Source organism: Plectropomus leopardus, chromosome 17 (genome assembly GCF_026936395.1).
Source record: "Plectropomus leopardus strain MGB_pleo_1.0 chromosome 17, ASM2693639v1, whole genome shotgun sequence".
NCBI lineage: Eukaryota > Metazoa > Chordata > Actinopteri > Perciformes > Serranidae > Plectropomus > Plectropomus leopardus.
This window is the reverse complement of record NC_142192.1, coordinates 33,504,817-33,516,957: the sequence shown is the minus strand read 5'-3', so window position 1 is coordinate 33,516,957 and position 12,141 is coordinate 33,504,817. Positions and strand designations below refer to the sequence as shown.

The window sequence follows — 12,141 nt, the reverse complement described above, 5'->3', positions numbered from 1 at the left end:
TGTCTTTTGTCATTTCTGAAGTCTTTGCATTATTGGAAAAACATTTTTTCACTTTGTAAAATTTAACCCTTTGAAGCCTGGATCGAAATCAGATCACATTGTTTTCTTTCTTTTTAAAACTTTGGAGAAAAAAGAATGAGCAACTTATTAAGAACTGTTCCACAAATGGCCAGAAATTTGGAAAAATATAAAAAAAGATTTGGATAATAATAATAATAATAATAATAATAATAATAATAATAATAATATAATAAAGAAAAATGTTTTATAGTTGTCATATTTTTTTACAGAACAATTTTTACTTTTTTTAAGGTAATTAATTTTTTTGTTTTTTTATAGTTTTAACTTTTTTGTCTTTGTATTTTGTTTTGGGTTTTTTTGGCTAATTTGGTGTAATTTCTTCTAAAGCTGCTCATTGCATTTTCCCATGTTTCTGAAACAAATCAAGCTAATTTGTTCAAGTTTTAAAGGGTTAATTAGTCGTGACGGCTCAAATCCTGCAACATCTCTCCTCTGTCTGAAACATAAAGTCGATTTATTCTGCACCAACTTAAAAAAACCCCCTCTACAGTCAGTATGTTAGTTTGAATTTTAGGATAATTCCAAAACTCTCATAAACATATAAAATAATAGTTTTATTGCACATTTCAAACAGAGCAACGAGAGTAAAGTTCGTTCTTCTTCAGGCTGCAAAGACTCAAATTTTCAGTTTCTGATTAAATCCTCCGACAGAAAATAAATCCAAAAACTCCTGGTTTTTATACCGTCCAATAACAGACAGAATCTTCTTATTTTTCACTGCGCTTCATATTAAAGACCATAAATTCACAGCCTCTCAGATTTATGATTTTAATATTTTTCTGGAAAAGCAAGTTATTTAGATCAAATCCAACTCATCTTTTTACTCGCAGGTCAAAACACCCAAAACTTTACGATGGATGGGGATCTTTGTCATGTGAGCTCAGACGAGCTTATTAGTAATAAAGACGTCTTAGCAAGGACGTGGAGGGGACGGTGGACAGTGGACGGTGGACAGTGGACAGTGGACGGTGGGTCATCAAGGCGAGACGCCTGCAAAGCTGCAGCTAAGACAAACAACAGAACCGGTTTTGTTTTAGTGAGTCATTGTTGCAGCTTTTCAGCCTCTTATCACATTTTTTTGGGACCCATAGCTGTGTTAGCCATCCTTTATTCTGGGGTCTTTTTTCCAGCAGCTTTTCAGCCCCTAAACTTTTTTATTTTTATTTTTTATTTTTTGGAAGGGACCTGTGGCTGTTTCCAGCAGATTTTCAGCCTTAAAAATATTTTTTTTATTTGTTTCTTTGTAGGGATCCACAGATTTTTTTACAGCAGCTTTCCATTTTAATTAATGTTTTAAAAAGGAGAGAGAGAATTGTTACAATAAAAAAAAAAAAAAAAATAGGGAAAATGTTTAATTATAGAATTATAAATTCAAAATTACAAAATTTAAAAAAAAAATATATATATATATATATTGCATTTTTCTCAGTTCATTTCCTTGTTTCTTTTGTATTTTACTGTCCCTTATTTGTGCTAATTTTCAGGCTTTTATTTATTTATTATTATATATTTTATTTCTGTTTTTTGTCCAAACCCACAGTCAGCAGTTTGACTGCAAAACATGATTTGTGATGGAATGCAACTTTTTCTTCTAATTTAATTTGCAAAACTAAATAAAATGAATAAATACATGAATTAATAAATAAATAGATACATAAATGAATAAAAGTTCATGGCATATTTCACATCCACCTGTGTCTTCGTATTTCCATAAAAACTCACACTGCCTCTTTAATCTCTTTGTTTGTTTGTTTGTTTGTTTGTTTGTTTGTTTGGTCTTGGCTCTGAGATTGCATCTCCCTGTTTATTCATGCGTTTTCCTCTCACTGGGATGCAGATCTGTGACGCAGCTGCGAGCCTCCTCCTGTCCCTGCAGCAACATGCAGCTTTTGAATGTGTTCGTTTATTTTTCACTAAAACAAAAGCAGCCGGCGAGCCGCGGGACACTCAGGGGACATTCAAGGGACAACAGAGGACACGAGAGAACAAAGAGACACATTACAAACACCCACTGATCGTCCAGACGAACAGCAGCAGGGCCGTATATGTATTTACATCTCAGCACGGCGGAGGAAGTGAAGTTATTATTTGAGTTTTTTCAGCACAGAGAAAACAAACTGTTAAATTATTAAAGAAACAAACTGCTGCAGCTCATCTCCAGTCACAGTCACACTTTCAGGTTTTAATTTCAGCTTTTGCAAAGTTTATTTTTAATATGTGAAGTCAAATTCCACCTCTGAACTTAGAAATATGCTGCTACAGATGACAGAAGAAATACTGATATCATGTCAATACACTTATGATAGTATTCTGTAAAAAATCCATCCTCGCTTTGTCTCCCTCTCCCCAAAATAGACAAAACAAACAAAAGACAAAGTTGAAGATGAATTTGACTAATGGAAATTGTTTTTATTATTTTTATTTTTTGTGGATGTTGTGATTAAGTCATGATTGTGAAATATTTCGTTCTTGTTAATCGTGCATAGAGTCTGATGGCGTGTCAGTCCCAGCTGAAATAATTCATTTTTGGCCACAAGAGGACAGAAAAACATCATTTTCTCAGATACTCAATTCAATTACAAACCCCCCCCCAAAAAACACAATAATAATAATAATAATAATAATAATAATAATAATAATAATAATAATAATAATAACAACAACAATAACAATGATAATAATAATAATAATAATATACAATTTCTTGATATATAGGGACAACATTTCTCAGATACTCAGATGTTTTCAGAAACAATAAAATCTGGGCACTTATTTGTGAAAAATTTAGCTAAAAATTCTGCAGGTCATCCTGTACTGTAAAAAAAAGCCTCTCTGCATCTCTTTCTCTCTGCGTCTGCATCTCTGCATCTCTGCATCTCTGCATCTCTGCATCTCTGCATCTGTGCCTCTTTGCATCTCTGCCTCTTATCCAACAAGGACCATCAAGACGGAAAAACATCCTCCAGCATCGCAGCAACACAGTGAAGAAAACATGAAAACATTCATTTTTTATTTCATATCAAGAGATTCCAGAAGTTCACATGCACAGTAAAAATACACAGATGTTTACACCATACAGTGTTGATTTGGCCTTTTAGGATAAAGTCCATCAAATGTACTAAAAAATAAATACACACACACACACACACACACATATATATATATGTTCTTTTTAAACTTCTCATAATTCATTATTGTTAAATAATATCAATATGATTTTTTTCACCACTTCTGAAATATTTTAAAGTGCTTTAGTGGTAAATATCTACAATAAATTCGTGGAACAAATACTGGTTCTGTTAAAACTGTTAATTTAATGTCATATTGAACTAATGCTGCCATCTGCTGGTCGCCGGTACAAAGTGCTCTTTCTGTTTGTTTTTCCTCAAAGATGTTATCAACATCCTGATGTTTATGTTAAAACATCCTCTCCAATACCAATATTTTTATTTCAAATAAATAAATAAATAAATAAATAAACAAAGTCTGTGTTTTGGGGGAAGGAGAAATCTGGTCACCCCAAACTAGACCCCAGTTCTCTTCCTCTCTCTCTTTTTTTTGTGGCATTTTGTAACATTCAGATCATGCCGAATTAAATATTATCAGCTCTTGTCTGCGGTTCACCCCTTCATGTACAGACGAAATATTAGTGAAGTACTTTGATACTGACGAAAACTTAAAAACATGAAGATTTCACAGCAGGTTCTGCACTTATACAGAGCGTCTTTTTCCTATAACTCCCAAGCGGATATATGAGCATTTATATCAGATGATACACGCTTTAAAGTACATGTTGTGATTGTTTTTGTAACATTTGTTGAATTGACTGTTTACCTGTTTGTTTGAAAACATGAAACATGTCAACAGATGGCGTCATAAGCTCGGCTATATCGGCGCGCTGTTTTCTCGCGATATTACAGCTCAGTTCACGGCGGTTTAAAGAGTGGCTGCAGACTGTTGAGTTTAACCACTTCACTAAAAGTATCTGAGTTTAACGCCAGATTATGATGATGGAGATGATATGTTGGCGTCTTTAGTCATAAACATGAATGTCACAGGTAAGAGCACCATAGTTACACGTTTATTGTCACAAAATGTCGTTTAAATGCTTGTAAACATTGAGGGAAAATGTTTGAGTTTCAGTCATTTGATGATTTGAGTTGAGGCTGGGCCTCTAAGAAGCTCACGAGTGCTTTCTCGTTAAAAACCTAGAAATACAGTTTTAAATCACTTAAAAAATTTAAATCTCCACTTTGAGTCCTTTTTTAAAGTTAGTTTGGAGGCGGCTTGTTTTTCGCCGTACTTCAGGCTCATTACTGCCCCCTGAGGCGGGAGCTCAAAATGCACCCGGCGGCAAAACTCTGAAACAAACTTCGACAAGCGACACAAAGGTGGGATTTATTCTTCATCAGAAGTGTTTTAATTCGTTTTTTTTCGGCTTTACCGGAGAAAAGACTTTAAGGATGAAAAAAAGCTGCTTGATTTGGCGATTGTTTGTCTTTTTATACGTTTAAAAAACAGCAAACAACATTTTCCCCAAACCTTTCAATAGAACCTTCCGGGACCTTCGTCTCAGCAAAGCTAGAGGCCATAGCGGTTAGCGCCCGCGGTCAAAATTGGCCATTTTCTGGGGCTGATAGAAACAAATTCAAGTGGTTAACATACCTTATTAGCGCTAACGATTATCATTAGCACTTCGCGGTCTAACATGAACAAATGCTAGTGTTTAGCATCCTTAATCAACGGGAGCAATCAGCATTAGCGCTTTGCCGGATGGTTTAAACAGTGTCAGCTAGCATACGAAATTAGCGCTAGCTATTAGCATTAGCGGTCTGCGCAAACTTAAACAAACGCTCGTGTTTAACGCACTGAATAACGCTGGCGATTAGCATTAGCGTTTTACAGGCTGATATTAACAAACGCAAACGATTTGCGCACGTAATAAGCGCAAATGATTAGCAAAATGTGTTAGCGATTAGCATAGTAATTAGCATTAGCGATTAGCATTAGCAAGTCACACGGTAATTAAAGTTTTAAAGTTTATCTCGAATGGTCAGTTCTGCTCACAAAAAATGCAATTTTCAAAATTAAGCTTTAAAAAATATCACCCATTAATTAATTCTACTTTCATTGAATTATTTTTTAACCAAGATCAGTCCTAATCAGAAGTATCAAATATTCATTAATTTTCAGAATTTTAACCCTTTAAATGCCAGTTTTTTGTCATGATACCACAGTTTTTAAATGCAAATGTATATTATTGATTTCAAGAAAATACACATTTTGCAACATTGCAACAATATACATGTTTTAGTCTTACATGTAAGTGCAAACATAACAGTTTGCCTTCAAATATTCAGTAAAAAATAGACTTTTAAAAAATGTTTATGGCAGCAGTTTTACTGTCCATCATGCTTGTTGCTGCAGATAAACTTTTGGATCTTTTAGATAAACTTTTCGGACTTTAAGATCTTAGTGTGTTTGGCTGCGTTAACCTCAGTTTTTATCATCAACACCATCTCCAAATCTAACGACCTGTTTCTGAATCCGGCTACATTCATGAGCGTCACACCACTCTGTGTTATCTGCATACCTGTAGTTACTGCACACACTCCAGAGGAGGTGATAATTACTGCACACTCACTCACACACACTTACTCACACTCACACACACTCACTCACACACGCGCACACACACACACACACACACACACACACACTCACACACTGTTTCTGATCTCTTGTTGCAGCTGCTGTGAAGATGCCTCCATCACACACCACAGCAGGAATTAACATTAACATCCTGTAATAACCTCCTCGGCAGAGCACAGCTGTCTGTCACTGCAGCTGTGACACGCAAACACACACACACACACACACACACACACACACACACACTGTTAGACTTGTGTGTGTGTGTGTGTTTGTTTGGATTAATTTTAGGTTTGCTGTGATTACAGTCACATGCCTCCTCCTCTCATTATAGAGAAAAAACAAAAGTCAGAACAGAAGAAATGCAGCAGCGAAACTCAGCTGTCTTTGTTTGGGGGCCACTTTTGCAAAATGACAGGGGGCCAGGGGCCAGTCGCAGCAGCCCCATACATGTTTCTGGGGTTTTGGTACATTTCTAGGATTTCAGGATATTTCTCAGATTTGAGAATTTCTCTGATTTTAAAGGACATTTCTCAGGTTTGAGAACGCTTCTTACATTTTGGGACATTTCCAGGATTTTTGGATGTTCAGGATTTTAGATTGCTTTTACACTTTTGGACGTTTCTCAGATTTTAGGGTGTTTCTGGGATTTTAGAAAGACGTTACATTTAAAGACATTCCTATGATTTTAGGACATCAGTGTCCCAGCTGTTTCCTCTGTTGGGGGTGTGGGGGATCCTCCTCTTTTTTGGATCAACAAGCTCTATTTTGATGTTGTTTTATGTCTCTGACACCTTATGGAGACTAAAAGGACAAAAACTATTCCCAGTGTCAGTCACTTTATTTTTACTGTGAATTAGAAAATGTTTGGGGGCCACCCGGCACCTTATAGAGGGGCAGATTTGGTTGATATTGTTTTACCTCAGAAATATCTGAAATGTTTGATGAGTCACAGTGGAAGATGTTCGAGGGTATTTAGAGTCTCCATGAGAGAGTTTGTCCAGCAGAGAGCGCTGACGGGTCGATCTGTACGCTGTAAAATGTCCCGAACACCACAGATCAGACTCATCTTTGTCTAACACGCTAATGTCAAAGCAAAAGTCTGCAGACTCAAAGCAACACTGACTGTATCTTCTACTGTGTGTGTGTGTGTGTGTGTGTGTGTATGTGTGTGTGTCAGTGTGATCATCTCTTCCTCCCGCTGATACAAATACTAACTAGAGCACCTAATGTGGATTAATCCCCCCAAAAGTCACTGCTTCCTGCTGTTTGTTTGATAAAAAACTACAGTGAGCAGCTGTTTGAGGGAATTATTGAGACTTTTTAAAAACACAAAACTACATCAGTGATTAGCAATGAACCAATTTAAAAAATCTGAAATAATGTTCTTTTAATTGTCATTGTTATTATTATTATCAATAATAAGAGTAATAATTACCCTTAGGGCATGTTTGGTGCATTTCATGAGCTTTTCATTTTTAATTTTTTGTAAGATCGTGTTTTTTTTTGTTTTATCTTTGGAATTTCCAGCTCAGCTGCTACAATAAACTAAAGAAAATAAGTTATTAAATTCATACTGTAAGTGCAAAAAATGCACCATTGAAACCCATTCAAACTGCAAATATTAAACATGAAACTACATCAGTGATTAGGGATGCACCAATAATAAATTCTGGACTAATAATAATAATAATAATATCTTTATTTTTAAAGTGCTTTTCAAAACAAGTTACAAAGTGCTTTGCATACAATTAAAAAGACAAACACATAGTTAATAATAATAAAACAGCTGTCAAGTTAACAAAAAAGTAAGTCTAAAACATTGAGTTTTAATTTAATTTTAAACAGTTTAAAAAAAAGTTTAACACTACAGTTTGTTCACAAAACACACATTTGATTGAGGACACGCTGAAGTGAAAACCTGTGATCGCTGAGACTCACTACATGAAAAAACTGTCAACATCACTCATATATTTGTGTTTAAAAAGATTTATAGTCTGAACCAAAAGGGTTTAGAGCTGAGAGCCACAAACAGGGCAGGAGCAACAGGTAAGTCTTTAACCCTTTGAAAACTGAGCAAATATCATGTAGTTTTTTCAGAAAAAAACATGGAAAAAAGGCAATAAGTAACCGAAGAAGAAATCACACAGAAATAAGTAAGAAAATTGTCTGAAATTGGCACAAAGAAGAAAAGAAACAAAAGAACGTCAGGAAACATCAAAGTGATAAAATAAAATAATACATAAAGATTTTTTAAAAACACCTGTTAATTTTAATATAATTTAAATGATCATAGTTTTGTTTTCTTTGTATTTTTCTAGTTGCAGTAATTAATAATTCTCTCTTTTAAAGCTAATTTTTTAGATCATTTCCTCTACAACTTTCAGGTTTTTTTTTTTTTTTAGCAATTTCATGACATTTCATGCCAAGCTGCTGATTTCTTTTTTTTCCTGTTTTTGACAGAAATCGAACCAATGTTCTCACGCTTCAAAGGGTTAAATGCTTGTGAAAGGCGTCTGAATGCAGGACAAAAAAATTAAAAAATTAACAATACCAAGTACCCATTTAAATAGAAATACCATTTCCCACAAAGCATTGTGTGTGTGTGTGTGTGTGTGTGTGTGTGTGTGTGTGTATATGTGTTTAAATATTATATATATATATGTATGATTCAAGCACGTCAACTTAAAACTGTCTGAGGTGTTAAAAGACATGAAACACTTGTTAGCCCATGAAATGGCACACACACACTCACTCACACACACACACACACACACTCTCAAACACATACTCATTCTCACACACACACACACACACACACACACACACACACACACACACTGACTCAGTCGCTGAGGATCCAGCTGATGTGTTCTTTAGTAAACTTCCATGTAAACAAACTGGGCTTCTCTCCGTCCCTCCATAGGTCTCCCCACGTCTCCATCATCACCTCCGTCTCCCAATGAGCTCCGGTCCATCGCTATAGCAACTGGTTGCCACGGGCGACGAGACACAGCCAGCACCAGCCAGCATCCTCCTCACAGTTGTTGTCGAAGGCAGAGAGGAGAGAGAAGGCGCGGCGCGAGCAGAGCAGCAGAGGAAGACGCGTTTTTTTCTCTCTCGCCAAAATAAAACCCAACTGATAAAATAAAAAAACATCCAATCGGGCGGCCGGATTCTGCCGTTTCTGCTGCCGAGAGGAAACGAGAGGATGGTGACAACTTGTTCTCCCAGGAAAGTGTTGCTTCAGCGCTCGGCTGTGTTGGAGTGCAGGCAGTGACCCCACCGCCGCCACCGCCAACGAGACCGCCGCCGCCGCCGCCACTGCTGCAGGGTGAGCCCCAACTTCCCTTTTAATTTCAGTTATTGTATTTTACCTGAATCATTGTCTGTCACGTCCTGTGGGTCCTGGCGGTGAGGGTTCAGGGTGGTGCAGGGGGGTGAGCCGTGTCGTAGACCTCTGTGTGTGTGTGATGGGCGTGTGATGGCGTCTCCAGCCGGTAAACACGCAGAAACTGTGATGCTTTTTTTGTTGTTTACTCTCTTTAGGTACCTGAGAAACGTTGTCATGACATCTTAAATATTTTAGTGTCAGGAGGTGCAGTTTATGTGCTACAGCTGGAAGTATATGTTGAGTTTTAAAAACTGATAATCAACTATTTTTCAGAGTTATCATCATTAAAAATAAAAACCTAACATACAGATCTGTTCTGATGATCTAAACAGCTCTGAGAGCTTCATGTGGACCAGTGGTCCAGACGTCAGAACCACCAGAGGAAACCACCCTAAAATATTCTAAAGAGACACAAAATGACCAGAAAGAAATGCAGAGCAGCTACAAAGTGAAGTTAACTACCCACAAATCGACAAAACAACCGCTAATAGACACAAAACAGGCACAATGATTCAGATTGACCACAAAGACGCTCACAAACAAACACAAAAAGAACAAAACCACCAAAAAAAGGGAAAATGACAACAAAAAGACCACAATGAAACACAAGATTTTTGAAACAGAACACAAAATAACCACAGAGACAAAAAAAGCCAACAAATGCATAAAATGACCACAGAGAGACACAAAATAACAAAATCAGATACAAAAACAACCAAAGAGACTTAAAACAACCACAAAGACAATAAACTGGCAAAAATACAACAAAAAAACCCATAAGATTAATAAAAATTAGATCCAAAATTAATAGACACTCAAAAAGACAACAAATGGGCAAAAGAAACGCAAAATGAATGATACACATCACAACTATAGAACAGCACATAACCACCACAAAGAGATTCAAAACTACAACAAGACACAAAATTAGACTCAAAACAACCACAAAGGAAACCAAAGCGACCACAAAAGACACAAAATAACCAAAAAGAGATTCAAACTGTTCATGAAGAGACTCAAAACACAACAGACTGGAAAACAATCACAAACCCCGCACAAATCGACAAGATGCAAAATGACGTCAAAGAGACGTCACAGAGATTCAAAAGGACTGCAAAGATACAAAATGTGATCCAAAATGACCAGAAAGACATACAAAATGACCAAAGAGAAGAACAATGAATTGTGGGAATAGATCACGAAGAAAAACAAAAAGACTGAAATAAGATTTAAAAAGACCACAAAGAGACACAAAATGAACAAAAGGAGAGTAAAAAGACAACAAATTGGCAGAAAGACCACAAAGAAAAACAAAAAAGACAACAAATGGGCGGAAGGCCCCCAAAGAGACACAAAACATGATTCAAGACTCACAACATAATCAAACAATGCACAGAATGAGACTCAGAACAACCAAAAAGAGACGCAAAATGTCCACAAGGACCCGCAAAGCGTCTCAAACGGAGATGTAACAAATGAAGATTTGTGGTTTATTTCGGGAGTTTTGAGCTGGCACTGTTGCCGTGCCTGTGAAGTCACTTTGCTCACTGACAGGTAGAATCGAGATCTGAGGTGTTGATTAGTGAGCGTCAGAGGTGACGCAGTTTTATGGACGTTCGGATTCTGTTGAGGTTTAGACGGAGCCAGGCTAGCAGTTTCCCCCTGCTGCCAGTCTTTATGCTAAGCTAAGCTAACCAGGTCCGAACTGATGTCCGTCCTCTCGTCTCACTGCTGGAGGGAAAGTGTGAATATTCGCCAAAATGCTGTGACTGTTCCTTTAAAGCCACGGAGATGAATCAGCATGTTGAGGTTCGGACTTCAGACGTTCTCCACCTCTCTGTCTTAAACGGACCTGATCCAGGATCCAAAATCTGATGTTTTCGGTGTCGAGATGTCAAAAAGACAAACTTCCGACCATCAGATGAAGAGCATTTACAGGAGCGACTGTAAACGGAGGAGTGCCGCTGTGACGCTAAATCTGTCGACACGTTTCATCCAAAATAAGCCGCGGGGCGGACTGCACACGCTCAGTAACGCAGCAGAGACTCAGACAGAAGAAAGAGGAGCTGTCAGAGTATTTTTATCCACACGGACCGTTTTTAACTTCATTTATATTTAGATTTGTGATCAGCTGATGTGATTTAACACCTCTGTGATGAGACACAGTGGTGTTAAATCCATTTAACGGAGACAGAGACAGACTGATCCAGAGACGTACGGAAAAAAAACTATCATTACAAGCTATTCTGTTAATTATTTACTTTATTAAATTAACTGTATTTAACTGAAAATTACTCGAGGCAACATGATGTAATTATTCCTGCAGCAGAGTACAGTGAACAGTACTTTTATTCGAGTACTCAGGGTTCGTACGAGGTGCTTGAGGTTCGTTTGTTGCACAGAAATTTAGGCGTTTTTATTTTTCCACATTACTGCCAGTATTTGTGTGACTTTGACTTGTAGCCAAGTATTTCTACACTGTGGTATTGTTTTATAAACTGGGGTAAAAGGTCTGAGTACTTCTTCCACCATTGATAGTGACTCAAATAGCATCACACAAACAAAAAATTCATTTCAGACGATAAATAAAACCAAAAACATGCATTACATTTTGGACAATTATCTCTGCATATATTATATTTGTTCTACTGTGAACTTTTGAATATTAACATTAATATTTTTGCACATCCTGCACAGAACTGTCCAGCTTTCCATGTTCTGAAACACATCCTTTATGCCATCGTACTTTTGTTAACTTTGCGAGCGCTTCGCTTTTTTTTAAATGTATTTTTTCCTCTTCATATGTTTATTGCGTGCTTATCTTTGCACCAAAAACAGAGCAAGTTCCTTGCAAGTGAAAACTAACTTGGCAATAAATCTTCTTCTGATACAGCAGGATCGCAGTAGACGTGATAAAGTGGAGGTAATCCACATGAAGACGGTAAACGGAAAAATGCACAGACTCGTATTTTATTTTTGCTGAAACTTCAGAAAATCGTCAAAAAGTTTGTGCA

General features: G+C 36.8%; 1 long non-coding RNA gene across 2 annotated transcripts in view; it reads left to right on the top strand.

Moving 5' to 3' along the window:
- Positions 1 to 4,000: 4,000 nt before the first annotated feature.
- Positions 4,001 to 12,141, top strand: part of LOC121938051 (uncharacterized) — a 52,154-nt gene continuing 44,013 nt past the window's right edge. The window contains exons 1-2 of one of the 2 annotated variants that reach the window (XR_015779568.1): positions 4,001 to 4,139; positions 8,660 to 9,067. This is a non-coding gene — a long non-coding RNA (uncharacterized LOC121938051). Of the gene's footprint in view, positions 4,140 to 4,416; positions 4,473 to 8,659; positions 9,068 to 12,141 lie in introns of those variants that run through there. The other variant, XR_015779569.1, reaches the window with a different exon arrangement.